A 7,238-nucleotide genomic window follows, 5' to 3' on the forward strand; every position below is an offset into this window, starting at 1 on the left:
CTACTCCAAAAATGTTATTTTGTTTTATTCTTTTTTTGCCCCTAGGGAGAGAAAACAGGCTGAGTTGTTTTATTCTTAACTAGTATCTTTGTCCAGGTTTTGGGTCAATGACATTGCTAGATAGCTACTTGAGTTCTACATGAGTGAAATGATTCATTCCTAAAGAATGCTTTGAGCTGCAAATAATAGAAAATCCAACTAACAGTGGCTTAAACAAATAGGTGTTTGTTTTTATTCTATCACAAGAAGCATACAGGCAGACAGCTGTTGGCATTAGTGTACTGGCTTAATGTTGTGAGGACAGGCACCTTTGCAATTCTTTTGGCCTCTGCTTCATGGTCACAATGTTGCTGCTGCAATTCCAGTCATCACATCCTTTTCCAAGGCAGGAAGAAGGAGACAGGGTGATGCTGGCTGTCTACTTTCCCAGACACCTACTTTCCCCAGAAGATTCCTCCTTGTCTTATAGTCTATAATTGGGTCACATGGCCACTGTTAATGCAAGGGCTCTGAAAAACAAGAAATAGGGGTGTCATGATTAGGTTAGGCCAAACATCTCATCTCTCCTGGGACTTACCTGCTACCGTCCCCCATCCAGCGTTCTATTAATGAGGAAGAAAGGGAAATGGAAATTGGGTCAACAGCTAACATTGTTTATTCCAGTAACTATCATAATTATTTTCCATTAAAAATAATAATAATTCTTTCATTGTCTTAATTAGGGATTTTTGATTGCAAGTGACAGAAAGTCAAATAAGACTGACTTAAGCAAAGATAAATAATCAGATAAGGAGAGGAATTAATAGAAAAAGGAAAGAAAGAAGGAAAGTAAATCATGTTTTATTATTAAATATTATTATATATATTTTATATTATTACATATAAATAAATTGACTCATATTTCTGAGAAGTCCAGGAATAGTTTGGCTTTAGCTAAGTCTAGGACCAAATGTGCAAACAACTCTGGCAGAAGATTGCCCCTCTCTGCCTTCTGTCTGTTTTGCTTTGTATTTGCTTAAGGATCAGGTAGATTCTCTTCACACCTATTGGTGTCTGGGAGCTCCAAATTCTCATTCTCCCAGGCTCTTGTCCAGCAGAAAAAAGAGTGAGTCACTTCTCCCTGTCACTATAAGCCAAAGTTCCAGGCTAAATGTTAGTTGGCTGTGATCGGGTCACAGGCCCGTCCCTGAGCCAATCACAGTGACCATAGGGAATTCAGGGCTCTGATGGGCAAGGAGGGTCTCAGACCCAACACTGGAGCAGAGGTTGGGTCAGCTGCCCCAGACCACTGGTCAAAACTGAAAGTCAGAATGGGCTGGATGTCTCATGGAAATCAGGTATGGAACCAGAGGAAGGGGGTTTGGGGGGTGGGGGTGGACACAGGAGCAGCCAGAGAGCTTTGCAGTTTCCAACACAGACCTATGAATTAGGAAAAACAGGGTTTCTGGCCCCTTTTTGCAATGGGAAAAACTGTCCTAGAAAGACAAAATGACATGCCCAGAACCATTTAGTTCATGGGTGGTTAGGATGAATCCTGGTGCATCTGGGCTCCCAGTGTTTCCCCAATCCAAATCCTGAGCTGACCAACAACTGGTCAACCCAGGGATTGTTCAGGAGCCACGGGGCGTGGGACAAACGAGTCAGAGAGACCACCAAGAGAGATCGCTGGTTCCACATAGTCTTTTTTGAAGCTCCTTTACCTCCGTTGTCTTATCAGCTTCACACTACCTTTTGAGGAGGGCAGGCCCAGAGACAGGTCCATTCTACTGAAGGAGAAGACAAGACGATGAGGGGACACCAAGACAGAGGAGTGCTGGTAAGCTCTATCATTTTTCTAGCACTTACGTTGTGCCTGGCCCTGCATTATCTCAGGCATCTCTTCACAACACTGTGAAGAAGTTACTGTTGGCGCTCCATTTGATAGACAGGTAGCTCAGGCTCAGAAAAGTTAAGCAACTTGCCCAAGATCACACAGCTAATAAGAAGAGAGGCTAGGGGCACGTGGGTGGCTCAATCGGTTGAGCGTCTGGCTTCAGCTCAGGTCATGATCTCAGGTTCATGGGTTCAAGTCCTGCGTCAGGCTCTGTGCTTACAGCTCAGAGCCTGCTAAGGATCTGTGTCTCCCTCTCTCTCTGCCCCCTTCCCTTTTGTGCTCTGTCTCTCTCTTTCGAAAATAGATAAACATTAAAAGGAAGGAAGGAAGGAAGGAAGGAAGGAAGGAAGGAAGGAAGGAAGGAAGAAATGAGACTGGGGCTTGAAGCAAGTCTGTTTACAACTAAATGAATGAGCCTCCATTCAAGCTGGGTTCTTAGCAAAAGCAGACCAGCCTACTGTGAGCTGAAAAGCAAAGCGGTAGACATGTGGGGTGCCTGGACAGCCTGGCAAAGGCAGGATGAGTGTCAGGAAGGCAGCCCCAAAAAAGCATCAACAAAGAATCAGTCCTTTTTTCCTTCTTCATGACCCCTAGAATCATGGCCCCTCTACTTTCCTTCTGTGTCCCCCCCCCACCACATTATCTATTCATGACAGCTTCAGCCCAAAAGACTGTCCCCCAAACTCCTGGGATCAGCCCAGGAGAAAGGATTTGGCCTGGGAACCTCGGAACCTGCATTTGAGTCTATCCCTAACTCACTGGGCGAACCTAAGGAAAGCCCCCTCTCTGAATCTCAGTTTCCCCACCTGCAAAAAGAGCTAATTGGACTCAGTCATCTCCAAAGTCACTTCTGGCTCCAGCCAGAATCATTGTCTCAGGTTCCAAGATTTCTCCACCCCTTGCCACAGCTTCAGATTTCTTGCCTGGGGGAAGAACCCAGGCAAGTTGCTACAATTCAGCTCTCTAGCTGCAGAGAGGCAGAGAGGCATGGCTCCCAGCCCAGCAAGGAGGTTTACCTAACCTCAGCAAGCTGAGCAAATCCCTGAGAACAAAACGGGGAGAGGACCTGAAGAGGGAGGGGATCCAGTGAGTCTATTCCTGCCTTGCTGAGCCAACTTTAACCCTTTCCACTCTCCCCCAGCAACAGGAAGGGGAGCAGAGATTCAGGGCAGGGCTTCAGGGCAGGGCATGCTTGGGCTTCTAGCAAGCGCTCTGTCCCAAAGCCAACTTTCCCTAAGGGAGGCCTCCAAGGAGCAGCAGCTGCTGGAGATAACTTTTGTCCTTCATAGACCCAGATGCAGGAGATCGGAGCTGGAAAGAGCTGGGAGGAGCCCCCACTCCTTCATTTGCAAGTCAAGAGGCTGAGGCCCAAAGACAGGAGTAACTTGCTCACAAACGTAGCTTTCGACTCACAGGGAGGGGCCCAGACCAGCACAGTGCCAAACATGTAGATTAATAAGATTCGTTGAATGGCAGGGACTTAGGCCTCCTTGACTATATACCATATTGCCTTTTAGAACTCTTAAATCAAAGTTTCCAGCCCCAAATTAGAAGCAGATTGTTGAGGCCTGTCCATAAATTCCTCACTTGAACCTGCAGTGACTAATTCACCCATGAGTGTGGGATCAAACCCACCGTGGCTATTAAAAATTTAATACAAAGCCCCAGTGCCTTGGGGCTGTGCTTTCTTATTAGCCCTGGAACAGGGCGAAGCCTGCATAATCAGTCAGGCTGAGCCAAGAATGCAGAAGAGTCCCTTCCCTGAGAAGCTCTCTGGGGGAGCACTCTTCCCCTCTGGGGGAGCATTCTTCCCCGCTGGAGGCATCCTGGAGAAGACCTTCCTGAAAAAGGAGTATCTTTTTTCTGTATCAGCCTTTAATCACAGGCCGAGTGGGGAGCTCCCCAGCTGAGAAATGTATGGATTAATACAGATCACACCCCCTCCCCAAACCCCTGCCCCTAACATCTCCTCCGTACAACTGACATTTCACCCTTAATGTGAGGCCGACTCCTGGGTCTCCCCAAAGCCTGTGTGTGACCCACAGGGGAAGAAGTGGATGGGGGCCCAGACTATTGGTGAATTGTAAGCAGGGGGCATATTTTTGAGCTGGGAAAGCAGCCAGACTGCATCGAAATTGGGCTCCTGGGCTCCTACCGCCAGTGAGGGGGTGCAGACAGGAGGGGGCTCTGGGTGACCTGAAGACGGCAAGGGGCGATGCAGCCTAGCTGCCTTACCTGCTCGGACTGGCGACACATGGGGCTGATAGGACCATAGAGAGCAGGTGGCTTGTGAGCCCTGGGCCGCCTTCCTGGCCCAGCCTCCCTGGGAGGTCCTTGGGAGAGGTACAAGCTCTGTGCCTGGCATTGTGCTAGGCATCAGGGGTAAAGTAACAAAAGCCACACGGTGCCTGTCCTCAAGGACAATGACAAGTAGGAAATACAAAGGTCGTTTCAGTTGTGCCCAAACCCCAATGCTGAGCTCTTTGGCAAACCAGCCTCCCACAGGGATCGCTGAGCCATGTCTGTTATTCACCAGACACATATTAGCTGCATCCCTGTCTCACAAGCACATCCAATCCATCAGTGAGCACTCTCGGCTCTACCTCCAAAACGTACACCCGGAATTCCACCAGCCCCTCTGCCCTTGACCCAGATGCCATCTTCTCTCCCGTGGACGGCTGTTTCCTGCCTCCTCTCTTGTCTCCCTTTAGTCTAAGAAGCAGCCAGAATGACTTTTTTCTAAGATGTTAAGTCACTCTCCTCCCCAAACCCTCCATGAACAGCCCATCGCCCCAAACATGAAATCCACACTCTGTACCATGGCCCCGGACAAGACCTTCATCCCTTACATCCTGCCCACCAGACACCCTCCCCCTCTGCACAGGCCTCCTTTCTCCTCTTTGAAGATAACACACTCGTTTCTTTCTCTGGGCTCCTACCCTTGCTATTCCTCCCTGGAATCTTTGTCTCAGCTCACCGTCACTCAGGTCTCCACTGAAAAGTCACCTCCTCAAAGAGGCTCCCCTCGACTACTCTAACCAAAACCCCTACCATGGCTCACTCTCCATCACGTTCCCTTATTTTTATTGTTACCGTACTTAGCAGTCACTGAAATTATCTTATTTGTTTCTATGTTTATTGTCTGTCAATCTCCACCCACTAGAAAGTCTGCCCCTTCAGGGCAGGATTTCTACCTTTATTTTTTTCATCACTATTTACATAGCCTCTAGAACCCAGGGCCCAGTAGCGTCTGTAAAAAATGTTGTGACCTCATTAAATGGCTTGTGTGATTCTCAGACATATGTTTTGGAAAGGAATGTGGAACTTAAACCCATCTACCTATTTATCAGTTGGGGAAATGGCAATACAGAGAGAGACCAGGATTTACCCAAAGTCATACTATCCATTCAGTCATTCATATAAACTAATACATGGATAAAAGGAGGCAGCCATGAGGATATGAGAGGAACAGTGAGTGCCAATGTCCTGAGGCAGGACAGGTATAGGAAAGCAGTTAGGAGATGAGTGAGGAGGAGAGACCTGTAAGGTGAGGTGGCCAGGCAGTCAAAAGCCAGGCCATGTAGATGCAGCTTGGGTTTTAGTCCCCCTGAAGCGGGAGAGGGGGAGTTATTCCACCCACTTGGGTAGGGTGCTGACAAAGCACGGAATTTGGGAGACCAATCGGGCACCCCTGAGAAGCCCAGAGTGAAGATCCCGGGGCTGGGCAAGTCCCCCTGGTGTGTTTGCAGGGTGCCACCAACCTGAGCTCCACTTCGGCTCAAGGCTGCACCCAGAACTCAACTAGTGTGAAGGCAGCGATCCCTGCTCAACCCCGTCACCACTACTATGCCCCACGTGCCAAATTGCCGCATGGCTGGTTACTCATACCACAGGCTTTGGACCAATTAAGTGAGCAAAGAGGGTGGTTAACAAGGAGTAAACAATCTAAATGCCCATAATTACACCGAGGCTTTGCCGTAATACATCGAAGCAGAGAGGTGGGAGGGGAGCCGGAGGGAACAGGGGGTCTCCTCTGCTTTGTTCTGTATGGTCCGCCCCACTGAAATTTCTTCCCCCCAGCCCACCCCATCTCACAGTCTCATATGGCAGTCTGCGATTTTCTTGTCTCTTCACTTTTTTTTTTTTTATTCTGGTGGAAGAGGGTGTGCATGCTAGGTCCCAAGCACTGGGATCACAACAGAACACAGCAAAGCGCCCGCCCTTGTGGAACCGCCACTGTAGTCAGATCATCGACAGGCACACAAATAACTAGGCAATGCATACGTGCTACAAAGAACACCGATGTGGTGTAAGAGAAATAGGAGAGCTGCTGAGGGTTGGATGTTAACTCATACAGTGTGCTCAGAGAAGGCCTTCTGATAAGGCGACATGTGGACAGAGATGGGAAGGAAATCAGGGCTCGGCCATGTCGTCACCCAAGGGAAGAGCATTCCACGCAAAGGGTGTGACAGTAACAAAGACGCTGAGACACGCCTGCACCCGGAGGCCAGCATGGCTGCAGCAAGAGAAGCCACGTTGTAGGACCATTTGGGGTTACACAGCTATGGGGGGGGGTGCGGGCAGAGTGGGTTCCAGGTAGGCAGAACTGCACGTGGGAATCGCTCGGGAGACAAATGCTTTCTGTTTTTCAAAGGACTTACCTTGTTTGATCCCTAGAACACAACCGTAGGGCTAAGAGGGGTAGATTTCATTTTCCATTTCACAGCTGAAGACCTGAAGCTCTAGTATGTCTACCCGTTCAGCCAGGATCCCTACCTTTCGGGTCAGATCTGCAGCTCGTTCCTTTTGACACGGTGCCATTGTGAGCTGGCTCTCAGGCAAGCCTCTGATTGGGTTACAAAGTTCAAAGCAGAGTGAGGTGAACCAGGTTGCCAAGCAAGATATAGAAGGCTCCGTGGGGTTTCTATAGAGAGTATTAACACATCCCATAAGGCCGTAGTCATCTACCCAACACGGCTGAAAAACCTAGCTCTTGTCTTTTGAAGGAACCTTCATAGAAGCACTGAAAGTTAGGGGCCCCCCGGGTGGCTCAGTTGGTAAAGGATTAAGTGTCGGACTTCAGCTCAGGTCATGATCTCGTAGTTTGTGAGTTCGAGCCCTGCATCGGGCTCTGCACTGACAGTGTGGAGCCTGCTTGGGATTCTCTCTGTCTCCCCCTCTCCCTCTCTGCCCCTTCCCCGCCTGTGCACACACACACTCTCTCTCTCTCCAAATAAATAAATAAAGTTGAAAAAAAGAAGCATTAAAATTAAAAAGAAAGAAAAAAGAAACACTGAAAGTTAGAATCATGTTCATGTCAGATCCTAACAATATTTCTGGAATGAAATTCTTCTCAAGCATATTT

General features: G+C 48.6%; 1 long non-coding RNA gene across 1 annotated transcript; it reads right to left on the reverse strand.

The window, feature by feature from the left end:
- Nucleotides 1-209: 209 nt before the first annotated feature.
- On the reverse strand, nucleotides 210-6,643 carry LOC132680872 (uncharacterized). Its single transcript, XR_009610737.2, has 2 exons — nucleotides 6,535-6,643; nucleotides 210-509 (listed from the first exon to the last, which is right to left on the reverse strand). It is a non-coding gene; the product is annotated as an uncharacterized LOC132680872 (long non-coding RNA).
- Between the last annotated feature and the right edge of the window lie 595 nt (nucleotides 6,644-7,238).

This window comes from Panthera onca, chromosome A1 (genome assembly GCF_046562875.1).
Source record: "Panthera onca isolate mPanOnc1 chromosome A1, mPanOnc1 haplotype 2, whole genome shotgun sequence".
NCBI classification, from domain to species: Eukaryota; Metazoa; Chordata; class Mammalia; order Carnivora; family Felidae; genus Panthera; species Panthera onca.